Source organism: Caretta caretta, chromosome 5, assembly GCF_965140235.1.
Source record: "Caretta caretta isolate rCarCar2 chromosome 5, rCarCar1.hap1, whole genome shotgun sequence".
Classification (NCBI taxonomy): Eukaryota; Metazoa; Chordata; order Testudines; family Cheloniidae; genus Caretta; species Caretta caretta.
This window is the reverse complement of record NC_134210.1, coordinates 86,007,289-86,024,289: the sequence shown is the minus strand read 5'-3', so window position 1 is coordinate 86,024,289 and position 17,001 is coordinate 86,007,289.

Sequence of the window (17,001 nt, the reverse complement as noted above, 5' to 3'; positions counted from 1 at the left end):
GGGCATCATATGGCTGGAGCTGCTTCTTTTGTTCATTTATTAAATACGTCTTAATTTCTAACAATTTTAGAATAATAAAAGCAAGGAACTCCAAAGAAAAGAACCAAAGATATAGCCAATGACATCAACTAGTAATTACCAATGTGTTGCTCTGTAGTAAGAATGAAGATGGCTACAAAAGAGAAAGTTCTAGAGGACAGGAAGTGTGGCAAGCAGAGAAGGGTGCCTATACTGAGAATTCACAGGGGTGGAGTATGTGGAGAGGGCTAAGGGCTGGGGCAGGAGGCTGGGGTGCAGAAGAGAGTTTGGGTGCAGGCTCTGGGAGCTGCCCCCGCCTGCAGGCGCTGCCCCTGCAGCTCCCATTGGCCACAGTTGCTGGCCAATGGGAGCTGTGGAGCAGGCACTTGGGCAGGAGCAGTGCATGGAGCTCCCATGGCCAGCTGCTCCTATGCCTAGGAGCCGGAAGGTCATGCCGGCTGCTTCCCAGGAGCCACGCAGAGCCAGGTAGGGAGTCTGCCAGCCCCACACCAACCAGACTTTTAAGAGCCCGGTCAGCACTGGTCCCTTTTTGACCAGTTGAAAACCGGACACCTGGCAAACCTAGTGGACACAGGAGGAAATTGGGTAAACAGAATTAATTACCTGAACTAGAATTTGGCCAGGTAACAACCTTAGATTTTAAAAAATATCATTTTGGAACATTAGCTCAGTACATTTTTGTAATGCAACAAAAACACATGTAATACGATGCAGCTGCCCAAAACCTGTCTGTGATTTGTGGTATGACATGCCTAGAGCCAAACAATTTCAAGCCAAGGCCTTTTTGAGTCAGTGAATGACTGTGTGACCAGTCTACTTTAACTATTATATGTTTTTCTTTGTTGAAAGAAAGAAAATAAATGACCTTTCCAATAAAGGATAAAAATATGGTCATTATTTCTATCTATCCCCAGTTTTTCCATGACCTTGCACATGAACCAAAATCAAGGATGAATGAAGATTTAAGGATCTTCATCATATCAATCCCATTCAGCTTCTGCCACATGTCAGATGTCTGTGAACTCAACAGGAGGTGTAGGCAAGCAGCCTTCTTTAAAGCTGAAATTATGCTATGGCAGGGTCAATCTGCAAACAGTGTGTGAATTTGAGGCTGGCACACTATACATCTCTAGAGCCCGAACACATTACCTACGCAACATGGGTTATCTGCTGGCAGGAGATCCAAGATCAGGTCTCTTCTGAAACTCAGTTTTCCATGTCAGAACACGCAGGACTGCTGAAAATTTTGAAATGATAAAGGAACACATTTGTTAATTCATTCTCTATGAAGCAAACCACCCTCTCCACCAAACAAATAAATCCAAATGTGAAGATATGAAACACTAACAAGCCCTTAAACAAATGTTATGTGAGAAATGTTTTTAGAGAAAATAAGGTGCAACAGCAACTTTGAATGCAAATTTGTGTGGTATATTACTAAACTGTTATTACATCAAGAAAACAGCCCTGAGGCTGAAATGAATTTGAACAAGAGGCTACATTACCTGAGGCTCAGGAATGATGGATTGATGGAAAAATATTCACTTAGAGAGCTTTTATATTTCAGCATTATCTGATTGAAACCATTTAACGTTCTCAAAAACTGGACCATCTGGGTCTTTTGCAGACACCCAAGGTCTGCTAAAACAGATTTTAACATAATTGTTATTAAATTTTAGATTTATAGGCTGTCAGTATTTTGTCTCACAGGCCTGTACTGAGTCTTGGCTGAAATGTTGACTAACTGGTTAACCACGGAAAGGAACAAGGGCCAACTTGGCCCTTTCTAGGTTTCATAATTTCACAAGTGAATGGAAGGGAAAACTCATCCCACTGAATCAAAAAGTGTGTGGGACCAGTCAACCACCTCTGCAGCACTGTTTCACCAGCCTGAAGCCCTGCAAATAGCAATCTGTGCATCTGGAGATTTTGTATATGAGCATGGGTCAGCCCTAGGAGAATACATATTGCCCCATTAGACCTGAAAAATGATGGCCTCAGGCTATAACTACTTTCCTGTGGAGCCTCTCCATGTTGTAAAATCCCCTCTTCATGGAGGCTTTTGAGCAGCCGTCACTGGATGAAGGCCTAGCATCTCAATCCTATTCCAAAGGAACCCCAGGAGGATTCAGAGCTGGTACTGAAGCACAGGGCTTCACTGTAGGTCGCCCTTGTCTCCTGAAGTATTTAGATCATGCATAGATTCTGTGGGAGGAACCCCCTGTTCATTCTAGGAGAACCCCAACTTCTCAAAAAAGTGATTTTGCAAAAATTCTGCAAGGGTAACCTTCACATTTTTCCTCCCTGAGCAGAGACCCCTTCCTCAGGTTTTCTCACAGGAGAGGGCAATCTAGACAAATATTTCTTTTAGCTTGATTATTTAGATGGCTCATCTTTTTCCAGAATTTTTACATGTCTGCTGATCCCCTCCCTCTTTTTTGTTTACAGACGTTGCAAATTTTGTGCTCATTGGACCCCAGCCTACTCCCTTGGAAACCATAGAGTTGTCCTATTGACTTCATCAGGAATCCCGTCAGTCCCCTTAATGTCTTGCAAAATTCTGATGGGTAAAAAAAATCCCAGTATAGGTATATTTAAAGCAAAATGTGATACTGTTAAAATCCTCAGTTGGTGTCAATCAATATAAAATGCTGATTTACACCAGCTCAGAATCTGGCCCATGGTTTGAAGGGTATTTTTTCATGTTATAGAACCAATAAAGTAAATTAAACTAATAAACTGAAGAAGACACTTTTCAGTCTGATGCGCATTGAACTCTTGGGACTTAGTTATAGCAATTAGTGTATGTTACAAAAGAAATGTTAAAGGCAGCTTTGGAGTACTGGTTAAAAATATCCCTGAACCCCAAGTTAATTTAAGTAGGAAAAAATCTCAGTGTTTTTAAAAAAAATAAAATGGTCACCAACTGATATACTGAGGGCCAAATTCCATGAATGACAGTTCACTATGGTATAGGCCATTGCATAGTTGGGGTCCATGCTTGTTATGTCTTTCTCACAACCTACTGGAGGAAGGCAACTCCCCTGAAGTCAGAAGAGGCACCAAAGCCTGTCCACTGATATGTAAATCAGAAACAACACACTATATGATTTAATTAACAAAGTAAAAGCTAACAAAGAACTATGCTGAACATGGTTTGGTCTTGTCTATACTTGCAGTTAAACCATTTTCAGTACTGCTGTCTCCCATTATCAGAGCATGGTTTCATGAGGCAGTGCTGAAAATGCTTAAGTCTGGTATGCCAGCATTTACACCATCGCTAGCACTGGGATGTCTTTTATTTCAGTGAGCAGCTCACTCCTGTCTCTTTAGTCACAGATTCATAGATTTTAGTCCCTTATGGCCCTATTAGATCATCTAGTCTGATCTCCTGCATAACACAGGCCAAAAAATTTCATCCAATAATTTCTGCAGCTAACCTAATTTGAAGCCCTTATTACTTTTAATAGTTCTGTAAGGCATTTATTATACTTTAGGGAACAATATAAATAAATACAACTAACAAGAACCTTATTGCAGCCTGAACAGAGTTGCCAAAGACTGAATGGGTCTGGCTACTGAACTGCTGTGCCACCCCTATAAATGGTTCCTTCACATCATAACTGAGACAAAATGGCTGGGTAATGTAGGGAAGCTTTCACTGCTGCTGTGCAACACGTCAATACAAATTCTTAGCATTATAGTGATTTTGATGTTTGAAGTGCTTTTATAGACATTAACTGATTCTCACAATACCTCTGCAAGGCAAAGGACTTTGGTATTCATTGCTATCAATCCAGCACCTTTCAGAAGCGCAGTGACTTACAAATGTATACACAGGCACATTCACGCATACAGTATTATTATTCACCTCTGATACTAAAATCTGTTACTTTCAAAGTATTAGAATACATGAGAAAACACGAACTAAAATATACAGCCTGATAGGCACAAAAGACTGCTTATCACAAAGCACAAGGGAACTATGTGTTTTTGCATGGATCCTGCAAGTCTGAAAGCCAAACATATGGGAACCAAATAGATTTTCTATATATATGTTAATTCTGCAAGAGCTTCCAAGGGGCAGCCTTGCCCCAAGTGATAATTAATGTATTTTCAGAATCACAGTAGCACATCATCTGTTTAAACTGAGGTGTGATTGACTAAAGAACAATTGGTATCTCTTTTATGGAGCATAAAAAAATTGCAATAACCCTCAAAGCTTTTCAAATTCTTTCACTGCAGTACCACAGTATTAAACTGGTTTGTTTTTGAGGCTACCAATAAACATAGGCAGTCTTGACCCAGTCAAAAGTAATGGAATTACTTGTCACAATTCTGTTTACTGTGGTCAGTGCCATCTACCTCCATTTGAAAAAATAATTTTCTTGAAAGCAACTGTGCTCTGTAGTATAGCAAAGCTTGATAAAACCAGCTCCTATCTCTGGCTAATCTTTGTCGTAATATAAAAAGCCTTATTTCCTTTTTCATTAAGTAAAGTGCCTTGCAAAGACAAAATGTCAGTGTATTAATGGTATCAGAATAGAGGGCCAATATATTTGATAATATATTGACTCTAACCTAGCAGACGGAAATAATCAGCCTTGAGAGTTCAGAAAAAGGAAGGAACTAAAATAAATCCTTTGGTAGAAAGCTATCAGAGGTACTGGATGGCCCACTGAGCTAAGATAACACAAACCTGTCTTTTCTGGAAATGTTATTACTATTATTAATTGTTTAGTGCCAACACTGTGTTCAGTACCTCATGGTACACAAAATAAAGTCTGTTTCTTCCCCAAAGAGGTTGTAATCAAAGGGACCAATCCTGCAAACACTTACATGTGCATAATTTTACTCTTGCATGTAGTTCTATTGCCTTCACAGGTAGATACATGGAAGATACTGGAAAGACCAGCATTGGGGCTCCGCTATAGTGCCCAATACCCTCCTGGCACTGCTAGACCTGGTGCTGCTGAGAGACTGTGGCAGTTGAAGGGGGTAGAGGAAGTCAAAAAGTAAACTGTGCTGAAGTTACTAGAATTCAGGAGCTGTGAAGACATGCAGCTCCTCACTTTCTGGGCACTCTTCAGGTTTCTGGAGGGTTTGGCTCTGCCTTGTGGGGTCCTGTTTCTTCTCCAGCCCCTATGCCTCCCTCCCCTCCCCCAACTCACCTCCTTATGTGTCTTTACCGTGCTTCAGTGGTCCTATGCTGCCTTTTTTAAAATGGTTTTGTCTATTTCAGAATTTAGTATTTCAGTCATTATTAATGGGAGAAGGGTCGGAATTTGGGAGGGAGCATGGGCTGTTATAGCAGCGATAAAGGAGAGACAAGACAGATCTGGGGGGGAATCAGATCAGTATCTTAGATGTTTGTATACTAATGTGAGAAGTATGGGGAATAAGCAGGAAGAACTCAAAATGCTAGTAAATAAACATAACTATGACATAGCTGGCATCACAGAGACCTGGTGGGATAATGCACGTGACTGGAATATTGGGTACAGCTTGCTCAGGAAGGACAGGCAGGGGAAAAAGGGAGGAGATGTTGCCTTATATATTAAAAATATAAATACTTGGACTAAGGTTGAGATGGAAATAGGAGACAGACTTGTTGAAAGTCTCTGGGTAAGGATAAAAGGGGTAAAAAACAAGGGTGATGTCATGGTAGGGGTCTACTACAGACCACCAAACCAGGAAGAAGAGGTGGATGAGGCTTTTTTTAAACAACTAACAAAATCATCCAAAGCACAGGACTTGGTGGTGATGGGGGACTTCAACTGCCCAGACATCTGTTGGCAAAATACCACAGCAAGACACAGATTATCCAACAAGTTCTTGGAATGTATTGGAAACATTTTTTTATTTCAGAAGGTGGAAAAGCTACTAGGAGAGAGGCTGTTCAAGATTTGATTTTGACAAATAGGGAGGAACTGGTTGAGAATTTGAAAGTGGAAGGCAGCTTGGGTGAAAGCGATCATGAAATGATACGCAAAGCACTTTACCCGTATGCAAGTTTCCTGGTGCCCTGCGCAGCCGTGTGCTGCTCCAGCCCCTGCTCCGGCTCTTGCCCAGGGCCCCCGCCCCAGCTCTCCTGAGGAGTGCAGTCGGGCTGGGCCTGCACTCACCGGCAGCGGGAGTGCAGCGACCCAGCCTCAGCCATGCTGCCGGTGAGTGCTGGGGGGTGGTCCCCTCCTGCCCCCCAGCCAGCCCCGCCCCACCCCCGCAGAGGCCTGGGGCCTGCCCCCCCCCCCCACAGGGAGGGGGAGGCTGCGTAGGGCCCCAGAATTGCTAGGGACAGCCCTGAGTTCAGGACTCTAAGGAATGGTAGGAGGGAGAACAGCAAAATAAAGACAATGGATTTCAAGAAGGCAGACTTTAGCAAACTAAGGTATTTGGTAGGTAAGATTCCATGGGAAGCAAGTCTAAGGGGAAAAACAATTGAAGACAGTTGGCAGTTTTTCAAAGAGACTTTATTAAGGGCACAAAAGCAAACTATCCCACTGCATAGGAAAGATAGGAAGTCTGGCAAGAGACCCCACCCTGGCTTAACTATCATCTTCAATGATCTAAAAATCAAGAAAGAGTCCTACAAAAAGTGGAAACTAGGTCAAATTACAAAGGATGAATATAAACAAACACCACAAGTATGTAGGGTTGCCAACTTTTTAATCCCACAAAACCAAACACCATAGCACCGCCCTGTCCTCAAGGTCCCTTCCCCGCCTTTTCCCCGAGGCCCTGCCCCAAGCTCACTACATTCCCCCCTTAATCAAGGTGTGGGAGGGGGCTGCAGTGTGGGAGGGGGTGAGGGCTCCAGCTGGGGGTGCGGGCTATGGGGTGAGACTGGGGATGAGGGGTTCAGGGTGTGGGAGGGGGCTGCGGGTTAGGCAGGGGTTGGGGTGCAGGGGGATTAGGGCTCCATCTGGGGGGGGTGGGGTCAGGGATGAAGGGTTTTGGGGGCAGGAGGGGCTCCAGGCTAGGGGGGGTGGAGCAGAGGGGTTCACGGTGTGGGAGGGGGCTCTGAGTTGGAGCGGGGGTTGGGGTGCAGGAGGGGTGAGGGCTCTGTCTGGGGGTGCAGGCTCTGGGGCAGGGCTGGGAATGAGGGGCTTGGGGTGCAGGAGGGGGCTCAGGGCTGTGGCCAGAAGGTTGGGGCTCTGGGTTGCGGCACGGGCTTACCTCCGACAGCTCCCGGTAAGCAGCGCAGGAGGGGGGCTAAGGCAGGTTTCCTGTCTGTCCTGGCACCACAGACTACACTGCACCCCGGAAATGGCCAGCAGGTCCGGCTCCTAGGCGGAGGTGCGGCAGGAGGCTCTGCACGCTGCTGTCACCCACAAACACAGCCCCTGCAGCTCCCATTGGCTGCAGTTTCTGGCCAGTGGGAGTGCAGAGCTGGTGCTTGGGACAGGGGCAGCATGCAGAGCCCCGTGGCAACCCCACCTAGGAGCCGGACCTGCTAGCCACTTCTGGGGCACAGTGCAGAGCCAGGACAGGTAGGGATTAGTCTGCCTTAGAGATCCACAGCATCGCTGACCAGACTTTTAATGGCCTGGTCAGCAGTGGTGACCAGAGACACCAGGGTCCCTTTTTGACCGGGTGTTCTGGTCGAAAACTGGACACCTGGTCACCCTACAATTATGTAGGGACAAAATTAGAAAGGCCAAGGCACAAAACAAGATCACACTAGCTAGAAACATAAAGAGTAACAAGAAAATTTTCTACAAATATATTAGAAGCAAGAGGAAGACCAAGAACAGGGTAGGCCCATTACTCAATGGGGATGGGAAATAATAACAGAAAATGTGGAAATAGCAGAGGTGCTTAATGACTTCTTTGCTTTGGTTTTCACCAAGAAGTTTGGTGGTCATTGGACATCTAACATAGTGAATGTCAGTGAAAATGAGGTAGGATCAGAGGCTAAAATAGGAAAAGAACAAGTTAAAAATTACGTAGACAAGTTAGATGTCTTCAAGTCGCCATGACCTGATGAAATGCATCCTAGAATACTCAAGGAGCTGACTGAGGAGATATCTGAGCCATTAGTGATTATCTTTGAAAAGTCATGGAAGACGGGAGAGATTCTAGAAGACTGGAAAAGAGCAAATATAGTACCAATGTATAAAAAAGGAAATAAGGACAACCCAGGAAATTACAGACCAGTCAGCTTAACTTCTGTACCCAGAGAGAAAAGGGAGCAAATAATTAAGCAATCAATTTGCAAACATCTAGAAGATAATAAGGTGATAAGTAACAGTCAGCATGTATTTGTCAAGATAATGTGATAGCTTTCTTTGACAAGGGTAACAAGCCTTGAGGATGGGGGGAAGTGGTTGACATGGTATATCTTGACTATAGTAAAGCTTTTGATACTGTCTCACATGACCTTCTCATAAACAAACTAGGGAAATGCAACCTAGATGGAGCTACTATATGGTGGGTGCAAAACTGGTTGGAAAACCATTCCCAGAGAGTAGTTATCAGTGGTTCACAGTCATGCTGGAAGGGCACAATGAGTGGGGTCCTGCAGGGGTCAGTTTTGTTCAATATCTTCATCAATGATTTAGATAATGGTATAGAGAGTACACTTATAAAGTTTGCGGATGATACCAAGCTGGGAAGGGTTGCAAGTGCTTTGGAGGATAGGATTAAAATTCAAAATGATCTGGACAAACTGGAGAAATGGTCTGAGTAAACAGGATGAAATTCAATAATGACAAATGCAAAGTACTCCATTTAGGAAGGAACAATCAGTTGCGCACATACTAAATGGGAAATGACTGCCTAGGAAGGAGTACTGTGGAAAGGCATCTGGGGGTTATAGTGGACCATAAGCTAAATATGAGTCAACAGTATAACACTGTTGCAAAAAAGCAAACATCCTTCTGGGCTGTATTAGCAGGAGTGTTGTAAGCAAGACATGAGAAGTAATTCTTCCGCTCTACTGTGCGCTGATTAGGCCTCAACTGGAGTATTGTGTCCAGTTCTGGGTGCCACATTTCAGGAAGGATATGGACAAATTGGAGAGAATCCAGGGAAGAGTGACGAAAATGATTAAAGAAAGGTCTAGAAAACCCTGTGAGGGAAGATTGAAAAAATTGGGGTTGTTTAGTCTGGAAAAGAGAAGACTGAGAGGGGACATGATAGCAGTTTTCAAGTACATAAAAGGTTGTTACAAGGAAGAGGGAGAAAAATTGTTCTTCTTAATCTCTGAGGATAGGACAAAAAGCTATGGGCTTAAATTGCAGCAAGGAAGGTTTAGGCTGGACATTAGGAAAATCTTCCCAACTGTCAGGGTGGTTAAGCACTGGAATACATTGCCTAGGGAGGTTGTGGAATCTCCATCATTGGAGATTTTTAAGAGCAGGTTAGATGAACACCTGTCAGGAATGGTAATACCTAGTCCTGCCATGAGTGCAGGGGACTGGACTAGACAACCTCTTGAGGTCCCTTCCAGTCCTATGATTCTATGAATTTTCTGTCTATGAATGGAGATGAACTCCCACATGAGAGAACTTTGTAAACAGACTGGCTGATGATTGAAGGAGAGTGTAAATTTTATACTGTTCCCCTTCCCGATAGCTGGTATGCTACACTGCAGTTCCTGCTTTCAAGAATGTTTTCATGTGTAAAATGAATGTGATAGAAGGAAGATACAAATTTCAGCATTGTGCACAGACAGTGGTTGAATCCACTGACAGCTAAATTGCTCTTTTATGGGTAATTGTTGGTATGAACCAGCACAAGGATATACTCAGGAGATGAAGTGAGATCAGCTTGTGCAGAAATCAGCCATATGATGATATTATTATTTTTGCAACACCATGACTGGTCCCTGCCCCAAGGATTATGGTCTAATCTAATTGTACCATACCATGCATATGTGAACAGTTACTTCTTGAACCATAATTAACATTACAGAATGCTCTACTGATTGCTATGGCAGAGGCTAAAATAATTGCTGAGGGGACTACAGACCATGACCCAGCAGTTAATTCACAATTTATGGTTTCTCCAGATGAAAAAGCACTGGAAATAAACAGAGTACAGTTCTTACATTTAATAAGCAGTATGCATCCCAGCACCTTTACTTTCAACAAAGGGTATGTCGACACAACCAAAAAAAAAAAAAAACGCACAAAACCAACACCCCACCCCCCAACTCTGTGCAGCGAGTCTCAGAGCCCCAGTCAACTGATTTGGACTCATGGGGCTCACACTGTAGAGCTAAAAATAGCAGTATAAGTTCCCCCACTTGGGCAGAAGTCCAGGCTCGAAGATCCATGCCTCTCGCCAGGTCTCAGAGCCTGGACTTCAGCCCATGCGGGGACATCTACCCTACTATAGTGCAGGCCCCACAAGGCCGAGTCAGTTGACCTGGGATCTGAGACTCTCTCCCGCACTCTTTTTTTTCTTTTTTTTGCAGTAAGTCATGCTTCCATGGTAGATATATGCTGCACATAGTGTAATATAGAGGCTAGAAAAGGTGCCCAGTGTCAGCAATGTGAAAAGGCAAGGAGGATGTTTTGCTAAAACATGCTTCACTTCTCACTTGACGAAGTAGGTACATAAAGTCAGTGTTCCTTATGTCATTTATTATTAATGAAAATAATTATTTTCATTTGTTAAATGCTGATAGCGTGACTAGTCCAGTGCAAGAAACAGAAGAAGACAGCCTCTGTTCCAAGGAGTTCACGTTCTCAAACAGTTGGATGCAATGAAAGATCCAGAAACTGCTAGTAAAATGATTTCTCGATTTAATCATTGTCAAGAAGGAAGAGTGACAAGGACACTATTCTCATTAAAAAAGGTTGCAACTTTTTTGTTGTAAACAGCTGTAATGTCAGCAGTTTGATGTAGGAACTTAAAGTCAGCAGTGAGATAGACCCTAAATCAGTGGTCTGGTGAAAAGCAGTTGTGCTTTATGAGTTATAAGGGCAAATAAAAAAAGACTTGGCACATATGCACTGAATTTTGTGCCTCATTCTCTTATTCTGCTAATATCGGTCTATTGATTCTGCACAGGTGTATAGCTTATGAAAATTTATAGGCACTCCTACATTTTTCCCGCCAAAAAGATAAACTGTGTCAGAACAGGTTTCAGAGTAACAGCCGTGTTAGTCTGTATTCACAAAAAGAAAAGGAGTACTTGTGGCACCTTAGAGACTAACCAATTTATTTGAGCATAAGCTTTCATGAGCTACAGCTCACTCCAGAGCCAAAGAGCTCAGGCCAGGTTAGGGTTTGGTAGGGATTTTGACTTAACATAGTCACTCCCATGATAAACAACTAACCTATGTCATCTTTGTAAGTCCAATTAATATACTTTCAGAGAAAGGGCTTTGTTAAAATGCCACACTTCTGATGGCTACAATGGATCATGATTTTCTGCTTGTCACTGATTTGGAGTCTACAACTTACATTTCCAATGTTATACGTATAGTGTGATGAACTGCAAACCATGCACTAAGAAAAGGAGTACTTGTGGCACCTTAGAGACTAACCAATTTATTTGAGCATGAGCTTTCGTGAGCTACAGCTCACTTCATCGGATGCATACCGTGGAAACTGCAGCAGACTTTATATACACACAGAGAATATGAAACAATACCTCCTCCCACCCCACTGTCCTGCTGGTAATAGCTTATCTAAAGTGATCATCAGGTTGGGCCATTTCCAGCACAAATCCAGGTTTTCTCACCCTCCACCCCCCCCCCCCACAAATTCACTCTCCTGCTGGTGATAGCCCATCCAAAGTGACAACTCTTTACACAATGTGCATGATAATCAAGTTGGGCCATTTCCTGCACAAATCCAGGTTCTCTCACCCCCTCACCCCCCTCTCAAAAACCACACACACAAACTCACTCTCCTGCTGGTAATAGCTCATCCAAACTGACCACTCTCCAAGTTTAAATCCAAGTTAAACCAGAACATCTGGGGGGGGGGGTAGGAAAAAACAAGGGGAAATAGGCTACCTTGCATAATGACTTAACTCCAGCGAGAAACTGCTGAATTGGAATTCATTTGCAAATTGGATACTATTAATTTAGGCTTAAATAGAGACTGGGAGTGGCTAAGTCATTATGCAAGGTAGCCTATTTCCCCTTGTTTTTTCCTATTCCCCCCCCCCCCCAGATGTTCTGGTTTAACTTGGATTTAAACTTGGAGAGTGGTCAGTTTGGATGAGCTATTACCAGCAGGAGAGTGAGTTTGTGTGTGTAGTTTTTGGGAGGGGCGTGAGAGAACCTGGATTTGTGCAGGAAATGGCCCAACTTGATTATCATGCACATTGTGTAAAGAGTTGTCACTTTGGATGGGCTATCACCAGCAGGAGAGTGAATTTGTGGGGGGGGGGTGGAGGGTGAGAAAACCTGGATTTGTGCTGGAAATGGCCCAACCTGATGATCACTTTAGATAAGCTATTACCAGCAGGAGAGTGGGGTGGGAGGAGGTATTGTTTCATATTCTCTGTGTGTATATAAAGTCTGCTGCAGTTTCCACGGTATGCATCCGATGAAGTGAGCTGTAGCTCACGAAAGCTCATGCTCAAATAAATTGGTTAGTCTCTAAGGTGCCACAAGTACTCCTTTTCTTTTTGTGTCAGAACAAACTTTCTTGGGAGATTTCTGATACTTCCTGTCTTTTGGATAGCCAGAACACTGTCAGAGCAGCTTGTCTTGATGCTTCATTTGTTTGGTTTTGGCACCTCTGCTTCTGGTCTTGGCTGGTAATCAGAAGGGAAAAAATATACATATATAAATTACAGCAAAAGTGTCCTGGTATGATCGGATTACTACTGTCTGGTTCTTGTGAGGTTTCCAGCCAGCTGTTACAGGACACTCAGGTACGGCCAAACCCCACAACCCAGAACCCAGTTTTCTCACTAGGTAGATAGCAGCACTATCAGGAGTTAAATGGTTGAAGAACTGACGCAACTGGGACTCATTTAAACTTCAGCACCCTTGGCTGCTGATGGTGAAATGCTAGTCTTAAAGTTGCCATTTTAACTAGCAATTTGCATGTGAAAATACACAATTTGTATGCATACTTGTGGTCAATGATCATGCAAATTCAACACAAATTTTTTAAGAAGTCAGGTTCTAAATTGTCTACATTTCAAGTTGAAAATATAATCCTCAGTCTACAAATTGATGAAAGCAGAGTTTGCTACCTTTCAGAAAGGCATCAGAACACGGAAAGGTGGGGGGAAGGGGAAGGGAGTTAATCTGCCATGCAGTGTTTTCTACCTGAATTATACAGCTGTAGGCAGACAACAACTGCAAGCCTCTGTTCTCCTCTGTTGTGCTTCCTTGATGCTTCACTCTAACCCCAGTTCAGGAAAGCACTCCCTACTCAGGAAAAAATATAAACGTGTCTGCTTGACTTAAGCATCTACCCAAATGCTTCCCCAAATAGGGATGGGCTTAAGCAAAGGCTTAATTGCTTTCCTGAACCGAAGAGACAAGATGGGTGAGGTAATATCTTCTTATTGGACCCACTTCTATTGATGAAGGAGACAGGCTTTCAAGCTTACACAGAGCCTAAAGAAGAGCGCCGTGAAAACTCAAAAGCTTCTTTCTCTCACCAACAGAAGTTGGTCCAATAAAAGATATTACCTCACCAACCTTGTCTCTCTAATATCCTGGGACTGACATGGCTACAACAACACAACATACAAGAAGTTTTTGTTTTGTGTGGGCTATCTGCAGATTGATTTCCAAAATCCCAGCATGGAGGACAAAATGGGAAGGAAACTGCACAGACTAGTTTGGAGGCTTGTGAGCATGTAGGAAAATACAGATGAGGGAAAGGAAAGACAGAAAGAGTGTAGCTCACGAAAGCTCATGCTCAAATAAATTGGTTAGTCTCTAAGGTGCCACAAGTACTCCTTTTCTTTTTGAGAAAGAGGAGAGTTCACTTGTATATTTGAACTATGCCTGTCTGCAATTTATTTTTACATGGTGGCCCAGCTGTCTCATTAGTTCTGTGGCGAGATAGGCTGAACCAATACAATAGCATCAAGAAAAGAGTAAGGTTTTCCCATTCATCTTGTTGGAGAGTTAATTTCAAAGTCTAGCTCTAGCCATTTAAATGCTTTCATTATGAAGCCAGTATCTATGTTACGAGAAAGCATCATGTTAGAAAACATGGTAACTGAAATGCTGTAACAAGTTGCCAAATACAATTTTGCCGTAATGTGAACAAAAGGGACAAAGGCAGTTTTGTTTAAATATGAGGTAGTTGGTCATGGTTATTCCTAGAAATGGATGGTAGGGTTAACCACAACCAGCCAATACCGTTTTTAATGCAACTGCCTCGTGATATATTTAATGCTGTTAATTTGAAAGCACTCTAGATTACATCTTTAACTGGTGAATTTTCTCCTAAAAAGTAACATTCTGCAGGGATTACTCCCCCATCCCTCAAAATCAACACAAATCTGCAGTAGGGCTTGGTGGCATGTTAGCTAGAAGCTGCATATTTCTTCCTCTTTGTTTTGAATTTCACCTGGCCTTTTGAATGCCGAAGAGGAGAGTCACAAAAAATACACATCTTCATTACAACCAAACAGTAATTCTAAGTTCTAAACACAACCATGACAAGCAGAAAATGGTTCACAAAAATTTGGAAAACTCCATGGAGATATCTTACACTTAACTATACAATCTAAATACCCCTGAGCTAGGGAAGGCTTTGCAATACTGAAGAATTATTAATTCATAAATATTGTAGCAAACACTGTATGAGCTTCTGGTACTGAATATAAACATAAGTATGATCACTGAGAAACTGAGTCTGTTTTAAAAAAAAAAAAAATCTTAAACATGAAGAAAGCTGCTCCTTTTGCAAGGCCAGTTATGACAGGCTGCAAAACCTGTGTTCACAGTTGCCCCCCACCCTCCCGGGGCAGCACAAAAAGAAAGTTCTGCTAGGGTTGCCAGTTTTGATTGGACATGTTCCTGAAGGGTTTCATCATATGACATCATCTCTTTAATTCCTGGATTCTCCAGGACGATCCTGGAAAGTTGGCAACTCTAAATTCTACTCTGTTCTTCACTCCTACACACAAGGAACAAGCATCAGGAAGCTGTACTGAGCCTCTGACCTTGAAGCTCTCTTGGCCTGGCCAAGGGTTTACATCTTATAAATGCCCCTTTTCCCTACACCCCCACCTGGTGACGCACAAGAGGAAAGGGGATACAGAGGGAGGATCAGTGTCTTTTTCTCCCTGTCTCCCACTTCCTGGTTGGTCTTTTCTTGTTCCTGAGCCACTCCAACAGTAACCAATGTCCTTTACTAGGCTCCCTGACACAGTGCTGCTCTTGTCCCCAACTGCTTCCAAAGATTTCTTCCCCTCCTTCCTGCTGGTGCTGCCCCCATGTTGGGACTGTCAGTGAGGCCCCATCTTCTGAGAGGCTGCTCCCCTGCCCCTAACAAGGGTTTCTTCTCTGGCTCTAACTCCCACCAAGTTACTCCCTGTCCTCAGCTGGGGCTTCCTCTTCATGGCTACTCTTGTTCTGAGCAGGCCTTCATCTGGTACCCTCTTACCCAGAATAGCTGTGTGTGCACACACAGCCCTACCTGTGAAGGACCTGATAAGATTCTTTTCTGTCTTCTTTAATTTCCTCTGTGCCAGGGCTATGAGAATGCTATTTCCTTCTTGTGTTAAACCTATCATAAATACTTTTATGGCTCAAGGTCACACAGGAAGTGAGTGGCAGAGCAGGGAATAGAATCTAGGTCTTCATATCCAAGGTTAGTTCCCTAACCCCTGGAGCATCCTGCCTCTCAGCTCATATAAAGTATTTTCCTTTTGGTGTGAATATACAAGTAACCTTAAATTTGCTTATCACAAGCATTTCCTTAAGAAAAACTCGACCATTCAAATTTTTGCAAAAAGCCAACTCCAAAGGGAGTGAGCACAAGTGAAGGGAAGTAATTTTTAAACTTCGGTGAACCCCTGTGGGAAATATTTTGCAATATTTTCCCAGGAGTAAGGAGTGGAGGATCAGGCCACACATTGTTCCTTAGCACCATGTACATTCATATTTTCATTCATGTACTGGCTCATGTTAGAGAAATAAAATGGTAGGCCTTTTGGCTTCTCCTGTACTAAAAACAGCTGATTTGTCAAGAAAATGGATATGAGAAAAATCAGTGGCCATCGGACTGTGACTATTGAAATTCAGAAGATTCTCAAGTTTCATTAACTCACTCATCGAAATTCTTCATCAGCAGAAGCTGGTCCTTTAAAAACCACATAAAAATTAATACAAAATGCAGAAGCCTCTTTCCAACTAAGTGAGGGCTTGGCAGGCCCTACATTGGGAATATGCAAACATTTCCCTTTCCACCTTTAAAAGAGAACATCACAAACAACAAAGAGTTTAAAAAGGAACTTGAAAAGCAATTGACAAAGGTTCTTTGAAGAATAAAACCCACAACCTGGTGAGGAAGTTATAAAAATGCTACCTTCAAAGCAAATGTAAATAAATACAACCTCACTGAAAGGTTTATATGGTACCAGGAACAGTAGGTGGCTTACACCTGATTGCAGTATATTTGTCCTTTTAATTTTAGTACATTTTGCATGAATTTGGTCAAAAAGCTGTGCTCTTTATAATTTTCTCTAATTCTATAGATGTTCAATGACTTCACTGGGACTACTGACAGCGCATAAAGTTAGGTATATGCAGGTTTGGGGCCTCAGTATACACATAAATTAAACCACTGCATAACTGGGTGGAATTTGTTGGAATATGCTTGCGGGGTTATTTAAAAAAAAACCCAACAATTCAGTTATTTAATATTACACATCAGCTAAACAAGATTATTATTCACTAAAACTATTTTATTAATTGCTCTGATCATTGCATTTAGTTAGAAATAAAACAAACTATGTGGTAGCTTAATGATCACCTAAATCCACAGTAGGGAATGTAACTCTATTAAATATCCATTTTC